At 44.6% G+C, this 15,002-nt stretch overlaps 1 protein-coding gene across 1 annotated transcript in view; it reads right to left on the bottom strand.

Annotated features, from left to right (window-relative positions):
• Positions 1 to 14,994, bottom strand: part of WDR64 (WD repeat domain 64) — a 143,905-nt gene extending 128,911 nt beyond the window's left edge. The window contains exon 1 of the mRNA XM_084828213.1: positions 14,632 to 14,994. The gene's annotated coding sequence lies outside the window, so the exon portion shown is untranslated. The remainder of the gene's footprint in view (positions 1 to 14,631) is intronic.
• Between the last annotated feature and the right edge of the window lie 8 nt (positions 14,995 to 15,002).

Raw genomic sequence — 15,002 nt, 5'->3', positions numbered from 1 at the left:
ATTGCTTAAAAAAAGTCTTTATGCAGAAATCCAGGGTAATTAGGTTCAAAATGTGGAAGAAGCATTACCAGTTATCCGCTGTCTAATGTGCGGAAATTCCTGGCAGTAGTCAGAAACCATGTTCCAGAACTCCCACACTGTCTAGACAAGTCTTTTAAGAGAAGGGGAATATTTAGGAAGGGGTGAGAGGAAAGGAGCATGAAACAAATTGGTAAAAAGGAAACGCCATTGGCAGATGATTTACAGTTTCTTTCTCCCATACCCTGACAGAAGCCACACTCTGCAAATGCCTTAACATTTTAAAAGAAACCATAACTGCTTTATTATTTGATCTACACAACAGGAATAAAAAATCTGGATTGTATTTCTTCAAATAACATGACTATGGGCCTCTTACAGAGCTGTAACCAGATAAAGAAAAGGAACAGGAATTTATTTTATTTAAATAAATTTAAATAAATAAATAAATGTAAATAAGTTTTATTTAAATAAAATAAATAAGACCGGAATAGGAATAAATAGCCAGTTTGCACAGTAGAGGTCCCCCGAGGGATTGGTGCTGTAAAACTTGTTCATAAATGACCTAGAGTTAGGGGTGAGCAGTGAAGTAGCATAAATAAAGAGACTGCGAGGAGCTCCAAAAAAATCTCTCTAAGCTGGAGAATGGACATTAAAGGGCAAATGGGGTTCAACGTAAGAGATACGCAAATGCGGCAGGAGGGGGAATTGTAACCTCACATATTGAGCTGGCAGTGACTGACCAAGGAAGGGGTCTTGGAGTTGTGGTGGATTACTCAATGAAAATGTTGTCCCAGTGTGTGGCAGCTGTGAAAAACGTGAATTCCATGTTAGGGATCATTAGGGATCAAAACTAAAACTCCCAATATTGTAATGCCTTTATAGCACACTTGAGTGCTCCACACATCTTGCCACATCTCAAAAAGGATATTATAGAACTGAGAAAGATGCACAAAATGATCAGTGGGCTGGAGCAACTGCCCTACAAGGAAAAAATACAACATTTGAAAGAATATAATTCATTTAGAAAAAAGGCAAGTGATGGGAACATGAAAGAAGTGTATAAAATTATGCATGGTGTGAAGAAAGTGAATAGAGCCATTTTTCTCCCGTTCTCATAATACCAGAACCTGGGGTCATCCAATAAAGCTGAATGGTGGGAGATTCAAAACGGACAAAAGGAAGTACTTCTTCACACAGCACATACTTAAACTACGGAATTAACTTCCATAGTGATGGCAGCCAGTTTGGACAGCTTTAAAAGTGGATTAAACAAATGCATGGAGGATAAGGCTAAGGATGACTACTAGTCATGATGGCTATTTGCTATTTCCAGTATCAGAGGCAATATGCCTCTGTACACCAGTTGCTGAGAACACAAGTGGGAGGATGCTATTGCACTCATGTCTTGCTTGTGGGCTTCCCATAGGCATCTGGTTGGCCACTGTGGGAAACAGCATGCTGGACTAGATCAGCATTTGGTTTGACCCAGCAGGACCCGTCTTATGATCTTTTGCGGGAAATGGATTCTGTGTCTTTATTGAGCCCTAACTCACACACATAATGGAATCCCAGAGAATCTATAGCTTGCTAGATTTTCAAAAGTTGAAAGGGGTCTTGAAGACATTTCAAATCATTTGTTAACATCAGAGCTTTAAAGCTGAGTGAGACAGCTGATTTATGGATTCCTTTATATATGGTGCATGCACATAATGCTGGAACCACTAAATTTATAGCTCATCTTTTCTGCCAGCTTGTTGATATGATTCATAATCAATAATAAATTGGCAGAAAAGGTGGGTGCAGAACAGGGGGCACAATCCAGTGGGAAGCTCCCTTATTCAAAGTTCACTTAAATGAATAGGAGCTACCCAAGAACACAGCAGTACATACACAGCAGAGCTGTGCTCTTGTGCAACTCCCAGTCACTTCAACAGGGCTAGTTAGGAGAACTCCCTGTTGCATTGTGTCTGGATGGTCCCTAGATGATCCAGGTTAGAAAGACGTTCTTTCTAACTCTTGTAATTATTTTCTCTAGGATTTCTGTAGTTAGAGAGATCAGTGTGGGTTGCCGTGTGTCTCAGGGGGAGCTAAGATGGCCCAGGACGGCATAACTGATGAGAAGAGGTGATTCATTCTTATTCCACACCAGTAGACTAAGGGACCCCTTCATGGATCACTGCCTTGTTGTGGTGAAGGGGCTTGCGTAACTCAGTGAAGCCATAAGCTATGCTGTGCAGGGCCACCCAAGATGGACAGGTCATTGCGGAGAGTTCTGACAAAATGTGGTCCACTGCAGAAGGAAATGGCAACCCACTCCAGTATTCCTGCCAAGAAAACCCCATGGAACGTATCACAAGGTTAAAAGAGATGACGCCGGAAGATGAGACCCTCAGGTCGGAAGGTGTCCAATATATTACTGGGGAAGAGCAGAGGGAATTTCCAAGTAGCACCGGAAAGAGTGAAGCGGCTGGGCCAAAGCCGAAAGGACACTCAGCTGTGGATGTGTCTGGTGGTGAAAAGAAAATCCGATGCTGTAAAGAACAATATTGTTTAGGAACCTGGAATGTAAGGTCAATGAATCAAGGTAAGCTGGAGGTGGTCAAACATGAGATGGCAAGATTGAACATCGACATCTTGGGAATGAGTGAACTAAAATGGACAGGCATGGGCGAATTTAATTCGGGTGACCATCATATCTACTACTGTGGGCAAGAATCCCTTAGAAGAAATGGAGTAGCACTCATAGTTAATAAAAGGGTGAGAAAAGCAGTACTGGCATACAATCTCAAAAACGATAGAATGATCTCAGTACGAATCCAAGGCAAACCATTCAACATCACAGTAATTCAAGTCTATGCCCCAACCACTGAGGCCAAAGAAGCTGAGCTTGATCGGTTCTATGTAGACCTACAACACCTTCTAGAACTAACACCAAAACAAGATCTCCTCTTCATCATAGGGGATTGGAATGCTAAAGTAGGAAGTCAAGAAGTCAAGAAATGACCGGGATAACAGGCAAACATGGCCTTGGTGTACAAAATGATGCAGGACAAAGGCTAATAGAATTTTGCCACGAGAAAACGCTGATCACAGCACAGTCAGTAAAAACAAGACCTGGAGCTGACTGTGGCTCAGATCATGAGCTTCTTATTGCAAAATTTCAGCTTAAATTGAAGAACGTAGGGAAAACCACTAAACCATTCAGGTATAACCTAAATCATATCCCTTATGATTATACAGTGGAGGTGAATAGATTTAAGGGATTAGACCTGATAGACAGAGTGTCTGAGGAACTATGGACGGAGGTCCGTAACATTGTTCAGGAGGCAGCAACTAAATCCAACCCAAAGAAAAAGAAATGCAAGAAAGCCAAGTGGCTGTCTGATGAGGCTTTACAAGTAGCTGAGGAAAGAAGGGAAGCAAAAAGCAAGGGAGAAAGGGGAAGATATATCCAACTGAATGCAGAGTTGCAGAAAATAGCAAGGAGAGACAAGAATGCCTTCTTAAATGAACAATGCAAAGAAATCGAGGAAAACAATAGAATGCGAAAGACTAGAGATTTCTTCAAGAAAATCGGAGATCTCAAGGGAATGTTTTGTGCAAATACGGGCATGATAAAGGACAAAGAAGGCAGGGACCTAACAGAAGCAGATGAGATTAAGAAGAGGTGGAAAGAATACACAGAAGAACTTACAGGAAAGATCTTAATGTCCCTGATAGCCATGAGAGTGCGGTCACTGAACTTGAGCCAGACATCCTAGAGAGTGAAGTCAAGTGGGCCTTAGGAAGCATTACTAACAACAAAGCTAGCGGAGATGACAGTATTCCAGCTGAGCTATTTAAAAGATGATGCTGTTAAAGTGCTGCACTCAATATGCCAACACATATGGAACACTCAGCAGTTTTCAACAAGAGTGGAAAAGGTCAGTTTACATTCCAATCCCAAAGAAGGCCAATGCCAAAGAGTGTTCAAACTACCGTACAATTGTGCTCATTTCACATGTCAGCAAGGTGATGATCAAAATCCTACAAGCTAGGCTTCAGCAGTATGTGAACCGAGAACTACCGGAAGTACAAGCTGGGTTTCGAAGAGGCAGAGGAACTAGAGATCAAATCACCAACATTCGCTGGATCATGGAGAAAGCAAGAGAATTCCAGAAAAACCTCTATTTCTGGTTCATTGACTACGCTAAAGCCTTTGATTGTGTGGATTACAACAAACTCTGGCAAATTCTGAAAGAGATGAGAGTACCAGACCACCTTACCTGTCTCCTGAGAAACCTGTACGAGGGTCAAGAAGCAACAGTAAGAACCAGACATGGAACAACCGATTGGTTCAAAATTGGGAAAGGAGTACGACAAGGCTGTATATTGTCACCCTGCTTATTTAACTTATATGCAGAGTACATCATGAGAAACGCCAGGTTGGATGAATCACAGGTCGGAATTAAGATTGCCGGGAGAATTATCTACAACCTCAGATACGCAGACGATACCACCCTAATGGCAGAAAGCGAAGAGGATCTAAAGAGCCTCTTGCTGAGGGTGAAAGAGGAGAGTGCAAAAGCTGGTTTGAAACTCAACATTAACAAAACTAAGATCATGGCATCTGGCCCCATCACTTCCTGGAATACAGAAGGGGAAGAAATGGAAGCAGTGACAGATTTTATTTTCTTGGGCTCCAAGATCACCACAGATGGTGACTGTAGCCATGAAATTAAAAGACGCTTGCTCCTTGGGAGGAAAGCTATGGCAAACCTAGACAGCATAGTAAGAAGCAGGGACATCACGTTGCCAACAAAGGTTCGTATAATCAAAGCTATGGTTTTCCTAGTAGTAACGTATGGCTGTAAGAGCTGGACTATAAGGAAGGCTGAGCGCCGAAGAATCGATGCGTTCGAACCGTGGTGCTGGAGAAGACTCTTACGAGTCCCCTGGACTGCAAGGAGGTCCAATCAGTCAATGCTAAAGGAAATCATCCTGACTGCTCTTTGGAAGGACAGATACTGAAGCTGAAGCTCAAATATTTTGGCCACCTAATGCGAAGAGAAAACTCTCTGGAAAAGACCCTGATGCTGGGAAAGACTGAAGGCAAAAGGAGAAGGGGACGGCAGAGAATGCGATGGCTAGATAGCATCACCGATGCGATGAATATGAACTTGAGCACACTCTGGGAGAGAGCGGAGGACAGGAAGGCCTGGCATGCTATGGTCCATGGGGTCACGACTTAACGACTGAATAACAACAGACTAAGGGAAGGGAGCATGCCTTTATCTTCTCCCGACTACTTCACTGGGGATGAGCTCATCTAACTGTGTATCTGTGAAGAAGCTGGCAGCTTTGCGGGAGTGATTCAGACGAGATCAGGCTGGCATACAGGAAAGCTTAGCTGGAGCTCTGAAGGCATCTTTAGGGTGTACAACAACTGCCTCCCTAGAAACCTAATGGGGGAGCAGAAATTGGTCGGGGTGTTAATGCTGTGAGCCTCCACTTGTGCTCAAGTTGTATATGTATGTAAAACAGAGGTGGCCAAACCTTTTGGCCCTGAGGGCCACATGCAGTGCCAGGTGGTGGGTCAGAGGCCACACACACTCTTTCCTCCACCCACATCTCAGCAAGCAGAGATGGGGAGGTTTAAACCTCTGCTAAATTGAGCAGGAATGGGATTGCTGGAAGGGGGAATGTATTAAAAGCCTTTCCCTACCAACAATCCTGATCCAAATCAATCTTTTCTTGCCTCTTCGAACAGTGAGGAAACAGCAATCTCAGTATAAGAATTGCTGGGAGGGTGGCGAGGAATCCCCCACCCCCCAATCCTGCTCACCATTCCTCCACTGCTACTTAAGGGGCTAAATCAGATGCTGAAGTGAGTAAAAACATGGTCAGTAACCACTGGCAAGATCAGGAATCCTTGGGTGGAATTCAACAAACCTGTCCTGTTCATTAAATGGCTTCCATCCATGGAATGGGGAGAGGGCAATTCCCCTTCTACCTGTAGCCCTCCGCACACCCACAAAATATTCTGTGGAGGGTTAGAGGACTCAGTGGAGCAGATGGGGGCAAAGGCCGTAGGAGGGAGGAGAGGAAAGTCCCACAGTGTGAATGGAAGTTCACTTGTGCAACACTGGATTGCATCCCTTATCTGACCAATCTTTCACCCAGGAATAAGGGATTGTATAAATGCAGCTCTTGTGAGTTGAATGATCTTTAAACAAAACAAACCGTGTGGGCTAGCTCTGCCTCCCACCACCAATGCACACGGCAGCCACACACTCTACCATCTGCACATTCAGCCAGCATGTGAACAGGCTCTATGCCCATACCAATGTACAGGCATAGAGGTCCTACACATGAGAGAAGATCCTGGCTCACGCCAGGCCCTCCTTTTTGTTCTTTTTCTTTTTTTGCGTTCGTTTAATATACATACATTTGTATATACCCATAGCAATGAATACATACGAAATGCATATATGTGAAAATACAACTTACTAGCGGTTATACATAGGCTTCAACAAAAGCGGACCAGATATTCAAATAACTATCTATTTGAATAGTCTACATGCCTGCCACCCCTTCAAATGTTGAAAGCATTATAAGCTTTCTCAGTCCATATATTCTCAGTCCAATGCATTATAACTGGTGAGCATTTATCCTTCCAAAAGACTGATACTGTAACATCAGTCTTTTAGCTGTCAAAAGGGCGTGGAGAATCCATTTGTGCTGACCATCCATTAACTTCCAAGAAGCAGGTCAATAATTTAAAAGAACATGTACATCAGTGAATATTAAAGACTGTTCCAGTACAAAATTTATAGTAACCTCCTCCTGGCCCTCCTTGTGTGGAAAAGCTCTACACACACTCGTCAAGAAAGGCTACGTAGAACCCTTTCTCACACTGGCTGGACACTCAGATGGTGGGGTTCAAAGGTAACATCACTAGTACAAAAACAAAAAGCTGAATTGAAAACAAACATATTGGCACTGGCAGACTCGGGCCAAAGTCCTCTGGAACAAAACCATGTTTGTCTCCTTTCTGAAGGCCATAAGCAAACCAGTCTGGTAACCCATACTAGGTAATACATTCCAGAGAAAGGGCACCATGACTCAAAAGGCCCTGCTGCTTGTACTACTCACCAGCCTTATTTCCAAAGTTCAGAGAACTTAGAAGAGCAGAAGTCCCTGTCTTGACCTGAGCACACATGAGGGACAAAGCAGTCCATCCTTTTTTATTTATTTTCTATTTTAAATATTTCTTGGCCGCCTTTCAGGACAGAAGCCCTCCCAAGGCGGCATACAACAATAAAACACATAATCTGATACAATAGTAAAAGTGATAAAAACACAATAAAACAGTAGAAATGCAATAAAAACATCAATAAAAACCAACAGCAAAACCAGCAACAAAAGCTAGCAACAAAAACAGCAACAGCAGCAATCATATCCGGAGAAGGTCAGAGTAAAGTAATATGTTTTCAAGGCCTTCTTAAAACTAAGCCTGCAATGATGGAGCATGGCGGACCCATGATGTCAACTTATTCCAGAGTTGTGGGGCCACTGCAGAGAAGGCCCTCTCACATGTGGATACCCACCTCACTGCTCTCGCAGGTGGGCAAAGGAGGAGGGCCTCTCTTGCTGATATTAAAGTCCTAGCAGGCTGATATGGATGAAGGTGGTCCTTCATGTAATTTGGTCCCAAACCGTTTTAAGGCTTTAAAGGTCAAAACCAGCACTTTAAATCAGGACCTGAGCAGTAAATCAGAAGAATGTATGAAACAACCGGGCATTTCTTTACTCTTCCACAGTCATATCAAAAAACGTCCTGACTGTTAGAGCAATACAACAATTACCTGGGGAGGTGGTGGGCTCTCTCACACTGGAGGCATTCAAGATGAGGCTGGACAGCCATCTGTCAGGGATGCTTTGACTGGGATTCCTGCACTGAGCAGGGGGTTAGACTCGATGGTCTTGAAGGCCCCTTCCAACCCTACTATTCTATGATTCTATGAAAAAGATAATTGGTAAAGGTAAATGGCTGAAATATTCTGTAATCCCTTGTTTATCTAGAAATATAGTTGCTACTTCAAGACTCCAACCTTAGGATAGTAACCTTGAGAGAACAATCTCTGAATTTTGGTTGCATACCTAAGTCCTAAGGTGAGCATGCACTGTAAGGGCAATATCACACAAATGTACATTCACATGTCCAGTCCTTTGAGGAATCAGTTTTTCAGCAAAGCTCATAAATGTTAAGCCAAATATTAAAAGAATTCTGGTGTGGTGTGCCCCTCTGGGCATTCAACCATGCTTATTTCACATGAATTATGAAACAAGGTATGTGTTTCATATCGTGCCCTAAACCAAGGCAAAGAGGATCAACACAATTTACCTCTATCTGGTACAAAAAAATCTGTTTTCTCACTGCTTCTTCTCTGTAATCAGTCTCAAAGACAAAGAAAACTAAAAGAAAAGCCTATAGAAGTAAAGCTAATCTGACTGAATTCTTCCTTGGACTCTGTGAACAAAATCTGGCCACACTCCAAAGAAATGCTCAGCACGCGTAAGCCTACTGAAATTAATGGGTAAGCACACCTGCTTCTCCGTTTGATTGCAGCCCCTATGTTCTGTAGAAAATATAGTCCCACAAATTGATGGGAATAATAGAGGTCAAACCAATCTGCCCTTAATTATTATGCTAGAAAACCTCACTATAGCATAATAAAAGTGCAGATCACCTCCACAACATTATTTTAAAAACTCATTCCTCCATTCTGCACAGGCTACTACAAATGAAATGAAAGTGATTCATTCTTACTATTTTAAAAGGGAAAATTACACAAAAGCAGAAAGGAAATACATTCACCCAAAATATTAATATTTACTATAGCTATGTATAAGTATTAACCTTTTTGAATTCTGAAGATGTTATTGTAGTGCTGGGGTCCTCAGTGTGATGCCCGTGGACACCTCCCTTGATGCCTGCCAGGCTTCCTGCCCCTCCTGATTTTTAAAATTTGTTTTAGATTTTTTAATTTTTCTTCCTTAAACTGGGAGGCTGGCATGCTGTAACATGAAGCACCAACCTCCAAGACCCTTTCAATAATGTCTCTGAGCCACATGTGGGCCCAGAGGCATTGTTAGAACGGAAAAAAAGAAAAAGATAATCTCGGTTAGTGGTGATAGGGAGCATCCAGGGCGGGGGGCAATTAAAAGGGGTGGTGAGGAGCAAGGGGGGTATTTTGCCTGAGCTGTGTATATGTGGGTATTGCCTTTTGTGGTCTGGTATAGTGTGTGTGTGTTCCTTGGTTGGTTGATTGTGGTGTGTGTTTTGCGTGAGGTTGTGTGTGGTGTGATTTGCCTGGGCTTAAGAGTGTTTTTTTTTTTTTTAATTGTGTGTGTGTTTCTCTGAGCATCACCAACTTGCCTTCTGTGAAATGGTCTGTGCTTTTGGGGGGCAAATACATCATCTGGTATTTAGGGTGCAGTTACTTGGCCAAGTGACTTGACTCTGAGGGCTTCTTCACACAGAGAGTTTATCCTGCAATTGAGATTGCTCATTCACAGAAGTTTGCGGGCCCTTTACATGACGTTGTGAACCTCCAGGGTGCCTCCCGCACTAAGGGAGCAATCCTATGGCCACTAGTCAGTGGCTAGATGGCCACAGGATACGTCGGTTTCCAAGAACCAGCCTCAGAGCCCACACTCCAAGGGCAGTTCCCTGAGAACCGACCTTCCCCCCGTCCCACACTGCCTCGCAGGCAGGTCAGAATGGCCCTATGCTCCATGCTCAGAAGAGGAAAACGTAGTGGCAAAAACGGGGCATTCCAGGGTGGGGAAGACAGAAATGCCGCTACAACACATCCTATGTGTCGTCCAGCAGCCGCTTCCCCTGCTCTGCCTTCCCGCAGCTAGACAGCCCAAATCAGCTGTCTAGCCGTGAATGCAGGGCAGGAGAAGCACGGAGGAGACAATCCCCTCTGTACTTCTCCTGCCCTGCATTGGATAGGCGGTTGTCTCTGAGTTCAGAGGCAGCTACCTATCCCCATAGGATTGCGCACTTAATGACCTTTATCCCATTTCTTAATAAATCCGAGATAATGAGATGTCAGATTACCCCGTTTGTGTTCTGCTTGAGTTCCCTCCGTGAAAAAGGAAACGCTGCAAGAAGAGGAGCTAGATCAATGAAACATATGGAAGACTCGGATAAAGAGGAGGAGGAAGGGGAAAGGGGAGGGGAAAAGGAAGCATGGGTTGAGGGAGCCCGCTGTGATTCTGCATTTAAAACGGAAGCAGAAATCCCCATTTTAAATGTGGGAGTTTAGGCTGCTGTAGAGATGCTCTGAGACTCATTAGTCTGCTTTCTCAGATAGACACTGGAGCAGAAAACTGGAGGTTCAAAAGAGTGGTTTTGTGTTTTGGGGTTCAGACTGCACCTGTGTTTGTTCTTAGTTTCTTGGGCAAGTTACTTTTCTTTTAGCCTCAGCAATTTGCCTTCTGGGAAGTGGAAGTTTTGAGACTGGCCATGCTCACTATGGAAGCCATTTTGTGAATGGGCAAGCCCCCGCCCCCAGCAGCCATGTTGTGATAGCACTGGCAACACTCCCAAAATTCTAAATGTGCCCACCGACCCAAAAAGGTTGGGCACCCCTCTTCTTTAGTCATAAATACACCCCAGTCAGGTAGGAGAAATGCATATAGGGATGTGAACTTATAAGTGTACATCTCTAGCTGAGTGAAGAGCCATGGGTGTAAACAATGCTGTGACTCTCCCTGATTTTTTCTGCTGGGGATGCACACAATCCTCATAGGGCCAAACTGCACAATCACTGATCACCACTAGAAAATCACTCTTTTTCTTGTGGCTAAACTACATGATATGTGGAGATCTCCTTATATTGTGTGTGCTGTGTGTGTTTTTTTGGGGGGGGGGTCATGGTCCAAATGTAAGTGGAGCACTGGTGCTGGTAGATGGGATGTTTAATTCTTTCTCCCCGTGCTATTTTCTGGAGCAAAGTAGATCCCACCGCACACACACACACAGCTGTTACCCTTCCAGGGGAAACAACACAGGTATCTCTATTTCCCCCATAGTAAGACATAACTTCAGGAAGTGGAGGGTTTCGATCAGGAAAATGGGATGGGGAAAGCATTCAACACTCCCTCCACTAGCACCGCTCTCCTAGTCAAATTCAGAGCTTTCTCAGCTCCCTTTAATTGAAAACCAAAACATTAGGAGATCTTATCACAGATCTCCCATGAAACATATAGTTCAGTCATTATAAAAACAATCTTTGTTGTAATCAACAACTTATGGAGAATTGTGGGGCCAGATTCATTCTCCCTCCCCGCTGAACAGCTTATCAGCACAATTACTGATTTTCTAAACAGGAGTCTGTTCATGTGCACTATTGGATTGAGACCACAAGCCCTAAATAGACAAACACGCATATCTAGAATGATAAGGGTTTATAGAATAATTTATATTTAAAAGTACAGCATTATCCGTGGAAGCCCTAAAGAGAGAAAGGTGGAGATTTCATTACGCAAAGATCATATACAGGAAATCCTGCTCTTGCTTGAGTAAAGCCCACAATGTTGCTTTCAGCTCTATGGTTTCCAGAGGGGTAGCCGTGTTAGTCTACTGTAGCAAAAACAACCGTTTTGTGGCACCTTAAAGACTAAGGCCATGTTTCCATGACAATGGAAAGAGAAGCTAATGGAGGAGTACCGGATATTTTTTTTAAAGGAATCAGCTTTGCTGTGAGCAGGGTTCCACAAACAGATTCTCTGGACCGTAAAAATCACTTCACAGAACATACTTCGGGGGGGGGGGGAGTGAACATCATCTGACTGGCAGGGGCTGCCCAACCAATAAGAGAGACTTCCCCCTCTCTCCCCCGCCCTTTCTCCTTTCCCCTGAAGCTCCAGATGCACCTGCATTTCAGGAGCAAGCCTCACTGAGCACAGTGGGAGTTACTTCTGAGTAGACACACATATGCTTGTGCTGGGAAAGGGGGGAGGGAGAACACAACGATGGAAACCAGCCCCCATTTTAACCAGCAGGACCTCACTGACCACAATGGGAGTTACTTCTGAGGAGACACTAATGGGTTTGTTGAGGGAAAGACAGCAGTAAACACAAAGACAGAAACCAGCCCCCATTGTAACCCACAAGATATCTATAACCAAGCTGTGAAGAACTTACTTCCTAAGGCAATGAATCGTAGCTTTAACATATGCCATTTCAATTGAGGGTGAATCTCTATAAGTTCTGATGTGGCCATTCAAAGGCAAGCCTCATTCAGCACAATGGGAGTTACTTCTGAGGAGACACTAATGGGGCTGTTGTGGGAAAGAGATGGAAATCAGCCCCCATTTTAATGCACAGGATCTCTATAAGGCAGCTGTGAAGTAGTTACTTCCTAAGGTGATGAATTGGAGCTTCAAGTTTGTGCTTAATCACACCTAAGGAATTGGGCTTTAACATGTGCTGTGTCACTTGAGAGGCTTCTCTGTTATTTCTATGGTCATTGAGAGGGCAAGCCTCATTCAGCACAATGGGAGGAAACACCCCTTGACCAGGGTCATGGTGAAAGGCACACCCCTGGCCAGGGCTAGCATACCCGAGGTCAACGCAGGGGGTGGGGCACATAGCAACTATACCGGGGAGAACCCGACTTAAGGAAAAGAATCGGACTTTAAGCAGTCTCAGGAAATCCAGTTTTTCCTTGATAAGCTCCAGGGTGGCTGCTGGATGCCCACGAGATCATGTATCCCTAACAGCCTCAACACGCAGCTGGCTTGGAGTAAATTGCTGGTGGAAACACCCCCTAAGACATTTATTCTGGCATAAACTTTAGTAGGAAAGCCTATGCTCACTCTTTGGTTGTTATTCATTAAAGGTGCAATCCTATGCATGTTTAGATAGAAAAAAGTCCTATAACTCCTAGCATTCCCCAGCCAGCATGTCTAAACATGCATAGGATTGCACCCTTAGAGAAGTCTTCCCCAACCTAGCATCTGCAGTTGTGTTGGACCACAAGTCCCCTCATCCAACCTAGATTGTGTTGTATATGAAGCAAACACTTATTATGGCTTTGCCACTTGATCAGAAAAAAATGTGCAGTGCAGGGCTCCAAATGACGTCATACATTTAAAAGTTAGATTATTGAATTACAAAGCATCCTATGGCTAACATACTAAAGGAAAACTTAATTAAAAGCAATGACTGGTATTCTAAATAATCAGTCTGTCCTATATTAAGCAATGTGTGTGCTATAATTTGAGTTTCTTGATCACTGGCAAGTGTGAAGTTTAGAATACTTCACAAAGCACAACTGATCATCCATACTAATAAGTGTTTGAAGAACATCTTACAGTTTTTGAATCAAGGATTCAGCCCTGTATCTTTGAAATTGTCAAGGCCTTGAAGACTCCAATCTGTAGCGCAGATACAGAACTCATTAAAATAAAAACTCATCAATTAATCCTGCTGTCTGCTGAGAAAGCACATATATATATATATACACACACACACACACACATGTATATACATGCATGCACGCACGCACGCGCGCGCACACACACACACACACACACACACGGGCTAATTGGGTAGAATTACAACTTTCCAAGAACTGATCTTTTAAGCTGCAATCTTATACATACTTACCTGGGAGTAAGTCTAATTGAACTAAATGGGAATTACTTCTGAGTAGATATGTCTACAATTGCACTTGTAAGGTCATTACCCTACCCAGTTTTTTTCTCTCTCTCCATGCTGGGAGAGGCAGAGAAAGGGACATGGTGGTTCGCGGGCTGAGCCCCCGTCTTTGCACAACTCCCAGCGCTCCCTGTGGACACAAGGCACCACGCAAAGCTACTCGGGCCACGTGGGGAAGAGCAGCCACTTTTCTCCTGGCGCTCCCGTGGATGCCACGCAAAGCTTCTCATATTGTGCGGCGCTGCTCTCCCCACTGCTAGCCGACTTCCCACCCCCTGCTGTTCTCTTTCACCCAAAATTCCCCTGCAGGCGCCCTAAACTAAGAATCCTCAAATTAAACATCTAAGGGCCAAATCAGGTAAGCTGCCATCCACACGATTAGCAAATGAGTGAAGGGAAGGGCTCTCTACTCAGATTGCAGCCTAATCAAAAGTAGCTGCCTCCAGAAGCCCTTGAAACACATATTTTTGTTCCAACACACAATTCTACCTCGCATAATAGAGAAAGGGAAACCTCTGCCTGCAGCACATTCCGCATGAGGTGCACTGGGGGAGCCACACCACTGAGCTTCTCTAGGTCTGGCCACCAATTTGGATGGCTTTAAAAGGGGATGAGACAAATGCTGATGATGGCTATGCGCTACCTCCAGTATCAGAGGCAGTACACCAGTTGCTGGGGAACAGGGGTGGGAAGGCAGGGCAGCCCAAGACATTTTGCTGCTTGAGGCATCAAACAAGGTGGCATCCTCTCCTGTTCCGTGTACAAAAGCCAGCTGGATTGTTTCGTCAACACTAACAATGGAACCGCATCCTCCACTGCACCTCAAGGCAGCAGGTTAGCTTTGGGGGCACAGGGCAGATCACTTGGCACTCAGAGCTCCCTTCCAATACCTTGTTGCCACCTCCCAGGTTCTGCCACCTGAGGCAACTGCCTCACTCTGCCCAATGGCGGGACCAGCCCTGGTGGGAGGCTTCTGCTGCATCCATGTCCCGCTTGCAAGCTTTCCACAGCCGCCGGCTGGCCACTGTTGGAACAGGACGCTGGCCTACACAGGCCTTCGGTCTGACCCAGCCTGGCTCTTCGTTCTTATCACTGAACTCGCGGCAGCACTTGCGTGCGCGGCAGCCTCACTCGCGCTCGCCCCCCTCGCGGGTTTCCTTGCCCGCCGCCACGCAGGCTGCCTCAAAGGTAAGCTGAACTGGGCATGTGCCGCCGCAGGGAAACGCGCCAGATTTCCAAGCTCCTCTCCGTCCGCTCTCGA

The sequence above is a fragment of the Heloderma suspectum genome, chromosome 1 (assembly GCF_057233095.1).
Source record: "Heloderma suspectum isolate Gila_16-S chromosome 1, 16-S_ref, whole genome shotgun sequence".
In the NCBI taxonomy this organism is placed as follows: Eukaryota; Metazoa; Chordata; class Lepidosauria; order Squamata; family Helodermatidae; genus Heloderma; species Heloderma suspectum.
This window is presented reverse-complemented; position numbering and strand designations above follow the sequence as displayed.